The following is a 19,460-nucleotide window of genomic DNA, read 5'->3' on the forward strand; positions in this document are numbered from 1 at the left end:
GTCAGGTCTAGCATAGTGGGGACCACGTTTAGGTAGACATTTTCATTTCAGCAGCAGACTCACAGCACATCATGTAGACTTTATTTCTGAAATATAGTTTAAGGTACTTTGTGAATAATGTTATTTTGGGTTTGATATGAATTTGTAGTAGTTTTGCCTTCATAAACAAACTTTTATAGTTGCTATTGTTTATACACTCCATCAGGTTTAGTATTGAAGTAACCATATCTAATCACTCTGAAACAATAGAGCAATGTACTGCAATTTAAATAATGACATGCTTGTTTGTGAGAATTATTGAAACGTTTCTGTGTGATCATCGATATCCCTGTAGCCTGCAAGTGAGGATACTGACGTCGCCATGATGCACGTCGCAGAAACAAGCCACTCTCCTTCATTATCAGCTTTGAACGCTCGAGCTTCATTTTCTGAATTAAAGGTATTTATAATTGTTTTTATATCCATATAGTTATTGACATATTTGGTTGTTGGTCAGCTAATTATGGTAAATTTAAGTAAGCTGAGGACTGATTTTATCTGTTTATTGATGTAAATGTGTGATAGTTCATTGCTTTTGATTCAGGCCTTAAGTATAGGCATTACTTACAAAAACTCTTGGGTCTGGCATTGTGGGGACCGCTTCAGGAGTGTTTATAGAATTGCTTACACACACACTGTCATGTTTGCCTTTGTGGGGACCACGACCAGGTACCAATTTCAACCAAAGCAGCAGGCTTGCATGAAAACATATAGGCAAAATTTCTGAACTACCGTGTATGTTACCTGACGCCTAAAGTAATTTGCTGTCACAGATTAATTTGTGATGGTGTACTCTTTTTAAACAAGCCTTTAAGGTTGGTATTGGTTACACTCGCTGTCAGGTTTGGCATAGTGGGGACCACACTAAGGTAGAAATTTCCCGTAAAGCAGAAAACTTACAGGTAACATTTCTTAACTACAATGCAAGTTATCTCTGGACCAATGTTATTAAGGGCCTCGAACAAATGTTTAATAGTTTCTTTTCATGAGCAAAGCCCTTAAGTTTAGATTTGATTACACATTCTGTCAGGTCTAGCATAGTGGGGACCACGTTTAGGTAGACATTTTCATTTCAGCAGCAGACTCACAGCACATCATGTAGACTTTATTTCTGAAATATAGTTTAAGGTACTTTGTGACTAATGTTATTTTGGGTTTGATATGAATTTGTAGTAGTTTTGCCTTCATAAACAAACTTTTATAGTTGCTATTGTTTATACACTCCATCAGGTTTAGTATTGAAGTAACCATATCTAATCACTCTGAAACAATAGAGCAATGTACTGCAATTTAAATAATGACATGCTTGTTTGTGAGAATTATTGAAACGTTTCTGTGTGATCATCGATATCCCTGTAGCCTGCAAGTGAGGATACTGACGTCGCCATGATGCACGTCGCAGAAACAAGCCACTCTCCTTCATTATCAGCTTTGAACGCTCGAGCTTCATTTTCTGAATTAAAGGTATTTATAATTGTTTTTATATCCATATAGTTATTGACATATTTGGTTGTTGGTCAGCTAATTATGGTAAATTTAAGTAAGCTGAGGACTGATTTTATCTGTTTATTGATGTAAATGTGTGATAGTTCATTGCTTTTGATTCAGGCCTTAAGTATAGGCATTACTTACAAAAACTCTTGGGTCTGGCATTGTGGGGACCGCTTCAGGAGTGTTTATAGAATTGCTTACACACACACACTGTCATGTTTGCCTTTGTGGGGACCACGACCAGGTACCAATTTCAACCAAAGCAGCAGGCTTGCATGAAAACATATAGGCAAAATTTCTGAACTACCGTGTATGTTACCTGACGCCTAAAGTAATTTGCTGTCACAGATTAATTTGTGATGGTGTACTCTTTTTAAACAAGCCTTTAAGGTTGGTATTGGTTACACTCGCTGTCAGGTTTGGCATAGTGGGGACCACACTAAGGTAGAAATTTCCCGTAAAGCAGAAAACTTACAGGTAACATTTCTTAACTACAATGCAAGTTATCTCTGGACCAATGTTATTAAGGGCCTCGAACAAATGTTTAATAGTTTCTTTTCATGAGCAAAGCCCTTAAGTTTAGATTTGATTACACATTCTGTCAGGTCTAGCATAGTGGGGACCACGTTTAGGTAGACATTTTCATTTCAGCAGCAGACTCACAGCACATCATGTAGACTTTATTTCTGAAATATAGTTTAAGGTACTTTGTGACTAATGTTATTTTGGGTTTGATATGAATTTGTAGTAGTTTTGCCTTCATAAACAAACTTTTATAGTTGCTATTGTTTATACACTCCATCAGGTTTAGTATTGAAGTAACCATATCTAATCACTCTGAAACAATAGAGCAATGTACTGCAATTTAAATAATGACATGCTTGTTTGTGAGAATTATTGAAACGTTTCTGTGTGATCATCGATATCCCTGTAGCCTGCAAGTGAGGATACTGACGTCGCCATGATGCACGTCGCAGAAACAAGCCACTCTCCTTCATTATCAGCTTTGAACGCTCGAGCTTCATTTTCTGAATTAAAGGTATTTATAATTGTTTTTATATCCATATAGTTATTGACATATTTGGTTGTTGGTCAGCTAATTATGGTAAATTTAAGTAAGCTGAGGACTGATTTTATCTGTTTATTGATGTAAATGTGTGATAGTTCATTGCTTTTGATTCAGGCCTTAAGTATAGGCATTACTTACAAAAACTCTTGGGTCTGGCATTGTGGGGACCGCTTCAGGAGTGTTTATAGAATTGCTTACACACACACACTGTCATGTTTGCCTTTGTGGGGACCACGACCAGGTACCAATTTCAACCAAAGCAGCAGGCTTGCATGAAAACATATAGGCAAAATTTCTGAACTACCGTGTATGTTACCTGACGCCTAAAGTAATTTGCTGTCACAGATTAATTTGTGATGGTGTACTCTTTTTAAACAAGCCTTTAAGGTTGGTATTGGTTACACTCGCTGTCAGGTTTGGCATAGTGGGGACCACACTAAGGTAGAAATTTCCCGTAAAGCAGAAAACTTACAGGTAACATTTCTTAACTACAATGCAAGTTATCTCTGGACCAATGTTATTAAGGGCCTCGAACAAATGTTTAATAGTTTCTTTTCATGAGCAAAGCCCTTAAGTTTAGATTTGATTACACATTCTGTCAGGTCTAGCATAGTGGGGACCACGTTTAGGTAGACATTTTCATTTCAGCAGCAGACTCACAGCACATCATGTAGACTTTATTTCTGAAATATAGTTTAAGGTACTTTGTGACTAATGTTATTTTGGGTTTGATATGAATTTGTAGTAGTTTTGCCTTCATAAACAAACTTTTATAGTTGCTATTGTTTATACACTCCATCAGGTTTAGTATTGAAGTAACCATATCTAATCACTCTGAAACAATAGAGCAATGTACTGCAATTTAAATAATGACATGCTTGTTTGTGAGAATTATTGAAACGTTTCTGTGTGATCATCGATATCCCTGTAGCCTGCAAGTGAGGATACTGACGTCGCCATGATGCACGTCGCAGAAACAAGCCACTCTCCTTCATTATCAGCTTTGAACGCTCGAGCTTCATTTTCTGAATTAAAGGTATTTATAATTGTTTTTATATCCATATAGTTATTGACATATTTGGTTGTTGGTCAGCTAATTATGGTAAATTTAAGTAAGCTGAGGACTGATTTTATCTGTTTATTGATGTAAATGTGTGATAGTTCATTGCTTTTGATTCAGGCCTTAAGTATAGGCATTACTTACAAAAACTCTCGGGTCTGGCATTGTGGGGACCGCTTCAGGAGTGTTTATAGAATTGCTTAAACACACTGTCATGTTTGCCTTTGTGGGGACCACGACCAGGTACCAATTTCAACCAAAGCAGCAGGCTTGCATGAAAACATATAGGCAAAATTTCTGAACTACCGTGTATGTTACCTGACGCCTAAAGTAATTTGCTGTCACAGATTAATTTGTGATGGTGTACTCTTTTTAAACAAGCCTTTAAGGTTGGTATTGGTTACACTCGCTGTCAGGTTTGGCATAGTGGGGACCACACTAAGGTAGAAATTTCCCGTAAAGCAGAAAACTTACAGGTAACATTTCTTAACTACAATGCAAGTTATCTCTGGACCAATGTTATTAAGGGCCTCGAACAAATGTTTAATAGTTTCTTTTCATGAGCAAAGCCCTTAAGTTTAGATTTGATTACACATTCTGTCAGGTCTAGCATAGTGGGGACCACGTTTAGGTAGACATTTTCATTTCAGCAGCAGACTCACAGCACATCATGTAGACTTTATTTCTGAAATATAGTTTAAGGTACTTTGTGACTAATGTTATTTTGGGTTTGATATGAATTTGTAGTAGTTTTGCCTTCATAAACAAACTTTTATAGTTGCTATTGTTTATACACTCCATCAGGTTTAGTATTGAAGTAACCATATCTAATCACTCTGAAACAATAGAGCAATGTACTGCAATTTAAATAATGACATGCTTGTTTGTGAGAATTATTGAAACGTTTCTGTGTGATCATCGATATCCCTGTAGCCTGCAAGTGAGGATACTGACGTCGCCATGATGCACGTCGCAGAAACAAGCCACTCTCCTTCATTATCAGCTTTGAACGCTCGAGCTTCATTTTCTGAATTAAAGGTATTTATAATTGTTTTTATATCCATATAGTTATTGACATATTTGGTTGTTGGTCAGCTAATTATGGTAAATTTAAGTAAGCTGAGGACTGATTTTATCTGTTTATTGATGTAAATGTGTGATAGTTCATTGCTTTTGATTCAGGCCTTAAGTATAGGCATTACTTACAAAAACTCTCGGGTCTGGCATTGTGGGGACCGCTTCAGGAGTGTTTATAGAATTGCTTAAACACACTGTCATGTTTGCCTTTGTGGGGACCACGACCAGGTACCAATTTCAACCAAAGCAGCAGGCTTGCATGAAAACATATAGGCAAAATTTCTGAACTACCGTGTATGTTACCTGAAGCCTAAAGTCATTTGCTGTCACAGATTAATTTGTGATGGTGTACTCTTTTTAAACAAGCCTTTAAGGTTGGTATTGGTTACACTCGCTGTCAGGTTTGGCATAGTGGGGACCACACTAAGGTAGAAATTTCCCGTAAAGCAGAAAACTTACAGGTAACATTTCTTAACTACAATGCAAGTTATCTCTGGACCAATGTTATTAAGGGCCTCGAACAAATGTTTAATAGTTTCTTTTCATGAGCAAAGCCCTTAAGTTTAGATTTGATTACACATTCTGTCAGGTCTAGCATAGTGGGGACCACGTTTAGGTAGACATTTTCATTTCAGCAGCAGACTCACAGCACATCATGTAGACTTTATTTCTGAAATATAGTTTAAGGTACTTTGTGAATAATGTTATTTTGGGTTTGATATGAATTTGTAGTAGTTTTGCCTTCATAAACAAACTTTTATAGTTGCTATTGTTTATACACTCCATCAGGTTTAGTATTGAAGTAACCATATCTAATCACTCTGAAACAATAGAGCAATGTACTGCAATTTAAATAATGACATGCTTGTTTGTGAGAATTATTGAAACGTTTCTGTGTGATCATCGATATCCCTGTAGCCTGCAAGTGAGGATACTGACGTCGCCATGATGCACGTCGCAGAAACAAGCCACTCTCCTTCATTATCAGCTTTGAACGCTCGAGCTTCATTTTCTGAATTAAAGGTATTTATAATTGTTTTTATATCCATATAGTTATTGACATATTTGGTTGTTGGTCAGCTAATTATGGTAAATTTAAGTAAGCTGAGGACTGATTTTATCTGTTTATTGATGTAAATGTGTGATAGTTCATTGCTTTTGATTCAGGCCTTAAGTATAGGCATTACTTACAAAAACTCTTGGGTCTGGCATTGTGGGGACCGCTTCAGGAGTGTTTATAGAATTGCTTACACACACACTGTCATGTTTGCCTTTGTGGGGACCACGACCAGGTACCAATTTCAACCAAAGCAGCAGGCTTGCATGAAAACATATAGGCAAAATTTCTGAACTACCGTGTATGTTACCTGACGCCTAAAGTAATTTGCTGTCACAGATTAATTTGTGATGGTGTACTCTTTTTAAACAAGCCTTTAAGGTTGGTATTGGTTACACTCGCTGTCAGGTTTGGCATAGTGGGGACCACACTAAGGTAGAAATTTCCCGTAAAGCAGAAAACTTACAGGTAACATTTCTTAACTACAATGCAAGTTATCTCTGGACCAATGTTATTAAGGGCCTCGAACAAATGTTTAATAGTTTCTTTTCATGAGCAAAGCCCTTAAGTTTAGATTTGATTACACATTCTGTCAGGTCTAGCATAGTGGGGACCACGTTTAGGTAGACATTTTCATTTCAGCAGCAGACTCACAGCACATCATGTAGACTTTATTTCTGAAATATAGTTTAAGGTACTTTGTGACTAATGTTATTTTGGGTTTGATATGAATTTGTAGTAGTTTTGCCTTCATAAACAAACTTTTATAGTTGCTATTGTTTATACACTCCATCAGGTTTAGTATTGAAGTAACCATATCTAATCACTCTGAAACAATAGAGCAATGTACTGCAATTTAAATAATGACATGCTTGTTTGTGAGAATTATTGAAACGTTTCTGTGTGATCATCGATATCCCTGTAGCCTGCAAGTGAGGATACTGACGTCGCCATGATGCACGTCGCAGAAACAAGCCACTCTCCTTCATTATCAGCTTTGAACGCTCGAGCTTCATTTTCTGAATTAAAGGTATTTATAATTGTTTTTATATCTATATAGTTATTGACATATTTGGTTGTTGGTCAGCTAATTATGGTAAATTTAAGTAAGCTGAGGACTGATTTTATCTGTTTATTGATGTAAATGTGTGATAGTTCATTGCTTTTGATTCAGGCCTTAAGTATAGGCATTACTTACAAAAACTCTTGGGTCTGGCATTGTGGGGACCGCTTCAGGAGTGTTTATAGAATTGCTTACACACACACTGTCATGTTTGCCTTTGTGGGGACCACGACCAGGTACCAATTTCAACCAAAGCAGCAGGCTTGCATGAAAACATATAGGCAAAATTTCTGAACTACCGTGTATGTTACCTGACGCCTAAAGTAATTTGCTGTCACAGATTAATTTGTGATGGTGTACTCTTTTTAAACAAGCCTTTAAGGTTGGTATTGGTTACACTCGCTGTCAGGTTTGGCATAGTGGGGACCACACTAAGGTAGAAATTTCCCGTAAAGCAGAAAACTTACAGGTAACATTTCTTAACTACAATGCAAGTTATCTCTGGACCAATGTTATTAAGGGCCTCGAACAAATGTTTAATAGTTTCTTTTCATGAGCAAAGCCCTTAAGTTTAGATTTGATTACACATTCTGTCAGGTCTAGCATAGTGGGGACCACGTTTAGGTAGACATTTTCATTTCAGCAGCAGACTCACAGCACATCATGTAGACTTTATTTCTGAAATATAGTTTAAGGTACTTTGTGAATAATGTTATTTTGGGTTTGATATGAATTTGTAGTAGTTTTGCCTTCATAAACAAACTTTTATAGTTGCTATTGTTTATACACTCCATCAGGTTTAGTATTGAAGTAACCATATCTAATCACTCTGAAACAATAGAGCAATGTACTGCAATTTAAATAATGACATGCTTGTTTGTGAGAATTATTGAAACGTTTCTGTGTGATCATCGATATCCCTGTAGCCTGCAAGTGAGGATACTGACGTCGCCATGATGCACGTCGCAGAAACAAGCCACTCTCCTTCATTATCAGCTTTGAACGCTCGAGCTTCATTTTCTGAATTAAAGGTATTTATAATTGTTTTTATATCCATATAGTTATTGACATATTTGGTTGTTGGTCAGCTAATTATGGTAAATTTAAGTAAGCTGAGGACTGATTTTATCTGTTTATTGATGTAAATGTGTGATAGTTCATTGCTTTTGATTCAGGCCTTAAGTATAGGCATTACTTACAAAAACTCTCGGGTCTGGCATTGTGGGGACCGCTTCAGGAGTGTTTATAGAATTGCTTAAACACACTGTCATGTTTGCCTTTGTGGGGACCACGACCAGGTACCAATTTCAACCAAAGCAGCAGGCTTGCATGAAAACATATAGGCAAAATTTCTGAACTACCGTGTATGTTACCTGAAGCCTAAAGTCATTTGCTGTCACAGATTAATTTGTGATGGTGTACTCTTTTTAAACAAGCCTTTAAGGTTGGTATTGGTTACACTCGCTGTCAGGTTTGGCATAGTGGGGACCACACTAAGGTAGAAATTTCCCGTAAAGCAGAAAACTTACAGGTAACATTTCTTAACTACAATGCAAGTTATCTCTGGACCAATGTTATTAAGGGCCTCGAACAAATGTTTAATAGTTTCTTTTCATGAGCAAAGCCCTTAAGTTTAGATTTGATTACACATTCTGTCAGGTCTAGCATAGTGGGGACCACGTTTAGGTAGACATTTTCATTTCAGCAGCAGACTCACAGCACATCATGTAGACTTTATTTCTGAAATATAGTTTAAGGTACTTTGTGAATAATGTTATTTTGGGTTTGATATGAATTTGTAGTAGTTTTGCCTTCATAAACAAACTTTTATAGTTGCTATTGTTTATACACTCCATCAGGTTTAGTATTGAAGTAACCATATCTAATCACTCTGAAACAATAGAGCAATGTACTGCAATTTAAATAATGACATGCTTGTTTGTGAGAATTATTGAAACGTTTCTGTGTGATCATCGATATCCCTGTAGCCTGCAAGTGAGGATACTGACGTCGCCATGATGCACGTCGCAGAAACAAGCCACTCTCCTTCATTATCAGCTTTGAACGCTCGAGCTTCATTTTCTGAATTAAAGGTATTTATAATTGTTTTTATATCCATATAGTTATTGACATATTTGGTTGTTGGTCAGCTAATTATGGTAAATTTAAGTAAGCTGAGGACTGATTTTATCTGTTTATTGATGTAAATGTGTGATAGTTCATTGCTTTTGATTCAGGCCTTAAGTATAGGCATTACTTACAAAAACTCTTGGGTCTGGCATTGTGGGGACCGCTTCAGGAGTGTTTATAGAATTGCTTACACACACACTGTCATGTTTGCCTTTGTGGGGACCACGACCAGGTACCAATTTCAACCAAAGCAGCAGGCTTGCATGAAAACATATAGGCAAAATTTCTGAACTACCGTGTATGTTACCTGACGCCTAAAGTAATTTGCTGTCACAGATTAATTTGTGATGGTGTACTCTTTTTAAACAAGCCTTTAAGGTTGGTATTGGTTACACTCGCTGTCAGGTTTGGCATAGTGGGGACCACACTAAGGTAGAAATTTCCCGTAAAGCAGAAAACTTACAGGTAACATTTCTTAACTACAATGCAAGTTATCTCTGGACCAATGTTATTAAGGGCCTCGAACAAATGTTTAATAGTTTCTTTTCATGAGCAAAGCCCTTAAGTTTAGATTTGATTACACATTCTGTCAGGTCTAGCATAGTGGGGACCACGTTTAGGTAGACATTTTCATTTCAGCAGCAGACTCACAGCACATCATGTAGACTTTATTTCTGAAATATAGTTTAAGGTACTTTGTGACTAATGTTATTTTGGGTTTGATATGAATTTGTAGTAGTTTTGCCTTCATAAACAAACTTTTATAGTTGCTATTGTTTATACACTCCATCAGGTTTAGTATTGAAGTAACCATATCTAATCACTCTGAAACAATAGAGCAATGTACTGCAATTTAAATAATGACATGCTTGTTTGTGAGAATTATTGAAACGTTTCTGTGTGATCATCGATATCCCTGTAGCCTGCAAGTGAGGATACTGACGTCGCCATGATGCACGTCGCAGAAACAAGCCACTCTCCTTCATTATCAGCTTTGAACGCTCGAGCTTCATTTTCTGAATTAAAGGTATTTATAATTGTTTTTATATCTATATAGTTATTGACATATTTGGTTGTTGGTCAGCTAATTATGGTAAATTTAAGTAAGCTGAGGACTGATTTTATCTGTTTATTGATGTAAATGTGTGATAGTTCATTGCTTTTGATTCAGGCCTTAAGTATAGGCATTACTTACAAAAACTCTTGGGTCTGGCATTGTGGGGACCGCTTCAGGAGTGTTTATAGAATTGCTTACACACACACTGTCATGTTTGCCTTTGTGGGGACCACGACCAGGTACCAATTTCAACCAAAGCAGCAGGCTTGCATGAAAACATATAGGCAAAATTTCTGAACTACCGTGTATGTTACCTGACGCCTAAAGTAATTTGCTGTCACAGATTAATTTGTGATGGTGTACTCTTTTTAAACAAGCCTTTAAGGTTGGTATTGGTTACACTCGCTGTCAGGTTTGGCATAGTGGGGACCACACTAAGGTAGAAATTTCCCGTAAAGCAGAAAACTTACAGGTAACATTTCTTAACTACAATGCAAGTTATCTCTGGACCAATGTTATTAAGGGCCTCGAACAAATGTTTAATAGTTTCTTTTCATGAGCAAAGCCCTTAAGTTTAGATTTGATTACACATTCTGTCAGGTCTAGCATAGTGGGGACCACGTTTAGGTAGACATTTTCATTTCAGCAGCAGACTCACAGCACATCATGTAGACTTTATTTCTGAAATATAGTTTAAGGTACTTTGTGAATAATGTTATTTTGGGTTTGATATGAATTTGTAGTAGTTTTGCCTTCATAAACAAACTTTTATAGTTGCTATTGTTTATACACTCCATCAGGTTTAGTATTGAAGTAACCATATCTAATCACTCTGAAACAATAGAGCAATGTACTGCAATTTAAATAATGACATGCTTGTTTGTGAGAATTATTGAAACGTTTCTGTGTGATCATCGATATCCCTGTAGCCTGCAAGTGAGGATACTGACGTCGCCATGATGCACGTCGCAGAAACAAGCCACTCTCCTTCATTATCAGCTTTGAACGCTCGAGCTTCATTTTCTGAATTAAAGGTATTTATAATTGTTTTTATATCCATATAGTTATTGACATATTTGGTTGTTGGTCAGCTAATTATGGTAAATTTAAGTAAGCTGAGGACTGATTTTATCTGTTTATTGATGTAAATGTGTGATAGTTCATTGCTTTTGATTCAGGCCTTAAGTATAGGCATTACTTACAAAAACTCTTGGGTCTGGCATTGTGGGGACCGCTTCAGGAGTGTTTATAGAATTGCTTACACACACACACTGTCATGTTTGCCTTTGTGGGGACCACGACCAGGTACCAATTTCAACCAAAGCAGCAGGCTTGCATGAAAACATATAGGCAAAATTTCTGAACTACCGTGTATGTTACCTGACGCCTAAAGTAATTTGCTGTCACAGATTAATTTGTGATGGTGTACTCTTTTTAAACAAGCCTTTAAGGTTGGTATTGGTTACACTCGCTGTCAGGTTTGGCATAGTGGGGACCACACTAAGGTAGAAATTTCCCGTAAAGCAGAAAACTTACAGGTAACATTTCTTAACTACAATGCAAGTTATCTCTGGACCAATGTTATTAAGGGCCTCGAACAAATGTTTAATAGTTTCTTTTCATGAGCAAAGCCCTTAAGTTTAGATTTGATTACACATTCTGTCAGGTCTAGCATAGTGGGGACCACGTTTAGGTAGACATTTTCATTTCAGCAGCAGACTCACAGCACATCATGTAGACTTTATTTCTGAAATATAGTTTAAGGTACTTTGTGACTAATGTTATTTTGGGTTTGATATGAATTTGTAGTAGTTTTGCCTTCATAAACAAACTTTTATAGTTGCTATTGTTTATACACTCCATCAGGTTTAGTATTGAAGTAACCATATCTAATCACTCTGAAACAATAGAGCAATGTACTGCAATTTAAATAATGACATGCTTGTTTGTGAGAATTATTGAAACGTTTCTGTGTGATCATCGATATCCCTGTAGCCTGCAAGTGAGGATACTGACGTCGCCATGATGCACGTCGCAGAAACAAGCCACTCTCCTTCATTATCAGCTTTGAACGCTCGAGCTTCATTTTCTGAATTAAAGGTATTTATAATTGTTTTTATATCCATATAGTTATTGACATATTTGGTTGTTGGTCAGCTAATTATGGTAAATTTAAGTAAGCTGAGGACTGATTTTATCTGTTTATTGATGTAAATGTGTGATAGTTCATTGCTTTTGATTCAGGCCTTAAGTATAGGCATTACTTACAAAAACTCTTGGGTCTGGCATTGTGGGGACCGCTTCAGGAGTGTTTATAGAATTGCTTACACACACACTGTCATGTTTGCCTTTGTGGGGACCACGACCAGGTACCAATTTCAACCAAAGCAGCAGGCTTGCATGAAAACATATAGGCAAAATTTCTGAACTACCGTGTATGTTACCTGACGCCTAAAGTAATTTGCTGTCACAGATTAATTTGTGATGGTGTACTCTTTTTAAACAAGCCTTTAAGGTTGGTATTGGTTACACTCGCTGTCAGGTTTGGCATAGTGGGGACCACACTAAGGTAGAAATTTCCCGTAAAGCAGAAAACTTACAGGTAACATTTCTTAACTACAATGCAAGTTATCTCTGGACCAATGTTATTAAGGGCCTCGAACAAATGTTTAATAGTTTCTTTTCATGAGCAAAGCCCTTAAGTTTAGATTTGATTACACATTCTGTCAGGTCTAGCATAGTGGGGACCACGTTTAGGTAGACATTTTCATTTCAGCAGCAGACTCACAGCACATCATGTAGACTTTATTTCTGAAATATAGTTTAAGGTACTTTGTGACTAATGTTATTTTGGGTTTGATATGAATTTGTAGTAGTTTTGCCTTCATAAACAAACTTTTATAGTTGCTATTGTTTATACACTCCATCAGGTTTAGTATTGAAGTAACCATATCTAATCACTCTGAAACAATAGAGCAATGTACTGCAATTTAAATAATGACATGCTTGTTTGTGAGAATTATTGAAACGTTTCTGTGTGATCATCGATATCCCTGTAGCCTGCAAGTGAGGATACTGACGTCGCCATGATGCACGTCGCAGAAACAAGCCACTCTCCTTCATTATCAGCTTTGAACGCTCGAGCTTCATTTTCTGAATTAAAGGTATTTATAATTGTTTTTATATCCATATAGTTATTGACATATTTGGTTGTTGGTCAGCTAATTATGGTAAATTTAAGTAAGCTGAGGACTGATTTTATCTGTTTATTGATGTAAATGTGTGATAGTTCATTGCTTTTGATTCAGGCCTTAAGTATAGGCATTACTTACAAAAACTCTCGGGTCTGGCATTGTGGGGACCGCTTCAGGAGTGTTTATAGAATTGCTTAAACACACTGTCATGTTTGCCTTTGTGGGGACCACGACCAGGTACCAATTTCAACCAAAGCAGCAGGCTTGCATGAAAACATATAGGCAAAATTTCTGAACTACCGTGTATGTTACCTGACGCCTAAAGTAATTTGCTGTCACAGATTAATTTGTGATGGTGTACTCTTTTTAAACAAGCCTTTAAGGTTGGTATTGGTTACACTCGCTGTCAGGTTTGGCATAGTGGGGACCACACTAAGGTAGAAATTTCCCGTAAAGCAGAAAACTTACAGGGAACATTTCTTAACTACAATGCAAGTTATCTCTGGACCAATGTTATTAAGGGCCTTGAACAAATGTTTAATAGATTCTTTTCATGAACAAAGCCCTTAAGTTTAGATTTGATTACACATTCTGTCAGGTCTAGCATAGTGGGGACCACGTTTAGGTAGACATTTTCATTTCAGCAGCAGACTCACAGCACGTCATGTAAACTTCTGAAATATAGTTTAAGGTACTTTGTGACTAATGTTGTTTTGGGTTTGATATAAATTTGTAGTAGTTTTGCTTTCATAAACAAACTTTTGTAGTTGCTTTTGTTTACACACGCCATCAGGTTTAGTATTGAGGTAACCATATCTAATCACTCTGAAACATATTTGAAATCCCTGTAGTCTGCTTTTAAGGATGGTAGTAATATGATGGATGTGTTACTTTTTGTTTTAGTGAGTTTCCTTTCTCTTTTAGTGTCCCATACCTCGCCTAAGAAGGACAAAAAGCATACTGGTAGGCCTGACATTTTGTATGACATGACTGAAGGAATATTGGATAAATAATCTGGCATGATCATAATTCGCTGATTGTTAAATTGGTGTTATCAATAATTCCAAATTCATTCTCTTTTAGAGATTTAATTTTTAATAAAGATTTTTTATTAAATATTTAAATTGAGTTTAATTGCATTATAGTAAAACTTTTTTTAAAAGCAAGTTTGTTATAGTTTAAAAATAATATTCTTTGATTGTTGCAGTAGATCCTACTTGCATTAGACTTATTTGGTATAAATCTTTCAGTTATATTCTAGGATTATTCATTTTACATCTTGTGTGCCTTAACCGAAATAAACTATTGTTTTTCTAAGATGCAAGAGAACATTCCAGAATATTCAGATGACCTTTTTGACTCCAGCGATGATGATTTCAAAAGTGAAAGCAGTGTGGATGATGAAGCAGATACTGATGTGGTCAGAAAATCGGATCACACTTTGGCTGGGAAGGCACTAGGAATACAACAAAGCATTCAAGTAAGTCCTAAACATTCACTTTCATATTTGAGATTTAATCAGACAGTATCAATTAGTTCAGAATTTCTTAAGTTAAATTGTTGCTGTTTTTTAGTTCAGAGGGAAGGTTCCTGATAACTCAGTTGAGTTTATCAACATCAGTCAGGAGCTGACAGATGACAGTGAAGGAAGTGAGGAAGAATATATTCCAGATACCTCAGAAGACAGTTCAGACAGTATAACAGATTTTCCAGTATTGAAAAAGTGCAAAAGAAGGTCCACTGTTTCACCTGTTCAAAGCTGCAGTACTAGCTCAAACCCATCTTGTCAGAACATTGTCGAAAGTTCTACCTCTCAGATTAGTCGTAGCAGCAGAGATGGTAAACCTCAGACCAGTAGCAAGACTCAGAACTCTCAGACCCATATTGCATCACTTTTGCCTGACAGCACATCTCTTGGTGACCAAGAGACAGGTCACTCAGTGGTTATTCCTGCTGTAAGGAAAAAGAGTGATGGTGGAAGAATATATAACAAAAGGCAGCACTGTCTGTTCTGTGGGTTAACTTTTTCCAAACTTGCAAGACACCTGGAACGTAAACATTCCGATCAAGTAGAGGTAGCGAAGGCCCTAAGCCATTCAAAGGGATCCAGAGAGAGACGAATGCAATTAGAGTATCTTCGGAACAAAGGTAATTTTGAGCACAACTCTGTTGTATTGAAAACAGGCAAAGGAAAACTGGTTCCTTGCAAGTTACCAAAGCAACTCTCAGCAGGCGAAGATTTTCTTCCCTGTATTTACTGTCGGGGGTTGTTCTTAAAGAAGACATTGTGGCGACATGTAAAAATATGCAAATTCAAGCCTGGTGAATCCAAACCGAAACCTGGAAAAACCCGAGTCCAGGCTTTGTGTTCTTTCGCGGCACCTTGCCCACCAGGTGTAACTGATGATGTTTGGAAGCTTATAAATGCCATGAACCAAGATAAAGTGGCACTTGCTGTCAGAAATGACCAGTGTATTGCTGAGTTTGGAAAGCATCTATATAATAAGTATGGATCACGAGTTAAAATGCATGAATACATCCGCCAGAAGATGAGAGAGCTTGGGAGACTCTTAATATGTGCACAAAAGTTCACACCGCTTAAGTGCATCAAAGAGCTTATTCGTCCTGGAAACTTTATGCACACCGTCGATGCAGTTAAACAGACAGCTGGTTACAACAAAGACACAAATACATATAAATCAGCAAGTGTCGCAGTGAAACTTGGGCATAGCCTAAACAGAATTGCTATGCTTGTGGAAAGCAGTGCCACCATAGAAGGAGACAAAGCCACAGCAAAAGAGGCCAACAGCTTCCAAAAAATCTATGCCTCCAGATGGCATGAGTATATTTCAGCCACAGCCCGGCGAACACTGGAAGAAGCCAAATGGAACTCTCCTCAGTTGCTTCCTTTGACTGAAGATGTTAAGCGTCTTCACTTGTACCTTGATGAGCAGCAGCACCATTGCTTTAAAATGCTGTCAGCAGAGCCTTCCTCTCAGCACTGGTCACAATTGGCAAAAGTCACCCTGACACAGATCATGCTCTTTAATCGGAGACGTGAAGGAGAAGTGTCTCAAATGCCCTTATCTGCATATACTTCCATAGATGCATCAGATCCTCATGCAGATGTTAGCCTGGCCCTTTCAGAATTGGAGAAGAAGCTTTGTCAGTACTTCAAACGAATCGAGATCAGAGGCAAAAGAGGCAGGAAGGTTGCGGTTCTTGTAACTCAAACAATGCAAGAATCACTTGATCTGCTTATTCAGCATCGAAGTAAATGTGGAGTACTTCAGGAAAATACCTACCTCTTTGCACGACCTCTTGCAATGACCTGCCTTCGAGGCTCAGACTGCATCCGGGAATTTGCAAAAGCTTGTGGTGTAAAAAACGTCACCACACTCACTTCTACGAAGTTACGAAAACAGATCGCAACCCTCTCAGAAGTGTTAAACCTCAGCAACACAGAGCTGGATCAGTTGGCTGATTTTCTAGGCCATGACATTCGTGTGCATCGGCAATTTTATCGCTTACCTGAGGGCACCCTCCAACTGGCTAAATTGAGTAAAATTCTCCTAGCACTTGAGAAGGGGCGTTTGGCAGAATTCAAGGGGAAGAATCTCGACGAAATCAACATTGATCCTGATGGTACAGTACACCAACAATTAGTAGTTCATGGAGTACACAGAGTGATCATGAATTTTTATTTCTATACAGAGTATCAGAACATAAGATTTAAAATAATTTGTAGGTTTAAAATAATAAATAGGTTCAAATTCAACACACACTGGGTATGCATATATCAACTTTATCTGCTTTTCTCTTGCCTTTAGAGCAAGTTACATCTGACAGTGAATCAATAGATCCTGAAAGCAGTATTACAGGTATCTGGTTAACATATCCTATTCTTTGTCTTATTAACTATCTACAAAGGTAAAATTTAAATGTTTAAATTTAATGTTAATCTTTCTGGATAGTTTCAGACTGATTGCATTCCTTAGTACAGGACAGATCTAAATGTATTACTCCTGTGTCACTTTATAAATGTAATGTATGTCTACTCTTTAGAGAAACATGTTAGTACTTTTAAAATGCAATTGATTATTGCATTCTGACTGAACCAAAATGTACGATTGACTGCATACAGTCAATCTATGCAGCATTTATGATGGACTGCATATAGTCAATGTATTTATGCATATTCTAAGTCATGCGGCATAGATGTGTAATGTAAATTTTGAAATAGAGATGTAATATTTCATCATTATGTGAGGTAGCACTTCATGTTATTGAATTTGCAACTGTATAATGCTAGGGTTCCTTTTGCTTTCTCAGAGTCTGATGTATCCATGTCATTACCTCAAGACAGTACAAATCAAGCTGATGAGGAGACAAACCAAGTGCTGAGTTCAAACAAAATTGTGAGAGGTATGGGTGTCGCCTTAAGATTCCATTTTTTAAATTATCCTTTGAGGTTTTTATTGTTCCTTGTTCAGGAAAGACAAACAAATATAATTCCATAATAATTCTTTGCAATCTTTCAGAGTCTGATGCACGTTTGTCGTCATTAGCACAAGACAATGCAGGGCAAAATGATAGTGACAATGAGACAGACCAGTCACTGAAGTCAGTGAAAAGGAAGAGAGGTAAGATCCTTGAGCATTTATGTTTGTACACAGAAAGTATCCAGGCCTGTCCATACTGATGGTTAAAAATGCATTTACCGTTTGTTTAAAAAACTTGTCACAAAGCAGGTTGGACAAAAGCAGCTGCTTATGTTAGAAACGTGAGAGTTGTGAATAAAACCCTGGAAAAGGATCATAAAAGGATGCAAAATTTTTGTGACCAGTTGGTTAGAATATACATTAAGATTCTGTGTTCCTATACATGAGATCTCATAAAATTGATGGTTGGCCACCATTCAAGTATTTCCACATAAGACTCCTGAATATAAGGGATTCTCTGATTAGAACAGACCTAGATCTGATTATTAATTTTTCTTTCTGAATGTAAAAGCAGGGTATGGACAGCATACAAGCTGTAGGAGTGTAAACACAAATTGCAAATGCATACACATTGTACCACTGGTGCCAAATGTATGTTTGATGGAAAACGAAAACTTGTAACATTATATGCATACATTTCAATCTGTTTTAATTTATTTTTTATTTTTTAGGTCCATTTAAGAGAGTACCTTGGAGTAGTAATGAAGTTAGTGCTGTGGAGAAGCACATGATGGGGTTCATTACAAGCTGGAAAGTTCCAGGGAAAGCCGATTGTGTGAGATGTATAGAAGCTGAACCATTGGTTCTTGGACACAGAGACTGGTTAGCTGTAAAGTTCTATGTTAAAAATCGCATCACAGCTTTACGCAGACCAGTTTAAGACTTCCAACACATTCCTCACACAGACTGAAGTCTGAGGGTTTTTTGTTTTATATAGGCTGGATATCTAGGATTATTATTGCATATTGAAGGTTATTATTGCATAGAATATTACTGAATTATAACATAGAACAAAAAATCCTCAGACTTCAGTCTGTGTGAGGAATGTGTTCTATGTTATAATTCAGTAATATTCTATGCAATAATAACCTTCAATATGCAATAATAGTCCTAGTTATCCAGCCTATATAAAACAAAACATCCTCAGACTTCAGTCTGTGTGAGGAATGTGTTCTAAGTTTTATTTTATAAAACTGTTCAGAACATTTTTATCATTTTCATAAGGTTGATATGGTCTAGATATAGTCTGGTTTAAAACTTCAACACATTCCTCACACAGACTGAAGTCTGAGGATTTTTTGTTTTATATAGGCTGGATATCTAAGATTATTATTGCATATTGAAGGTTATTATTGCATAGAATATTACTGAATTATAACATAGAACACATTCCTCACACAGACTGAAGTCCGAGGGTTTTTTGTTTTATATAGTCTGGATATCTAGGATTATTATTGCATATTGAAGGTTATTATTGCATAGAATATTACTGAATTATAACATAGAACACATTCCTCACACAGACTGAAGTCTGCGGGTTTTTTGTTTTATATAGGCTGGATATCTAGGACTATTATTGCATATTGAAGGTTATTATTGCATAGAATATTACTGCATTAGAACATAGAACACATTCCTCACAGACTGAAGTCTGAGGGTTTTTTGTTTTATATAGGCTGGATAACTAGGACTATTATTGCATATTGAAGGTTATTATTGCA

General features: G+C 36.8%; 1 long non-coding RNA gene across 1 annotated transcript; it reads left to right on the forward strand.

Moving 5' to 3' along the window:
* The first annotated feature begins 17,566 nt into the window (after window positions 1–17,566).
* Window positions 17,567–18,548, forward strand: LOC143497906 (uncharacterized). The gene is made up of 3 exons (XR_013125914.1): window positions 17,567–17,662; window positions 17,779–17,880; window positions 18,411–18,548. It is a non-coding gene; the product is annotated as an uncharacterized LOC143497906 (long non-coding RNA).
* Window positions 18,549–19,460: the final 912 nt, after the last annotated feature.

The sequence above is a fragment of the Brachyhypopomus gauderio genome, unplaced genomic scaffold (genome assembly GCF_052324685.1).
Source record: "Brachyhypopomus gauderio isolate BG-103 unplaced genomic scaffold, BGAUD_0.2 sc115, whole genome shotgun sequence".
Lineage (NCBI taxonomy): Eukaryota > Metazoa > Chordata > Actinopteri > Gymnotiformes > Hypopomidae > Brachyhypopomus > Brachyhypopomus gauderio.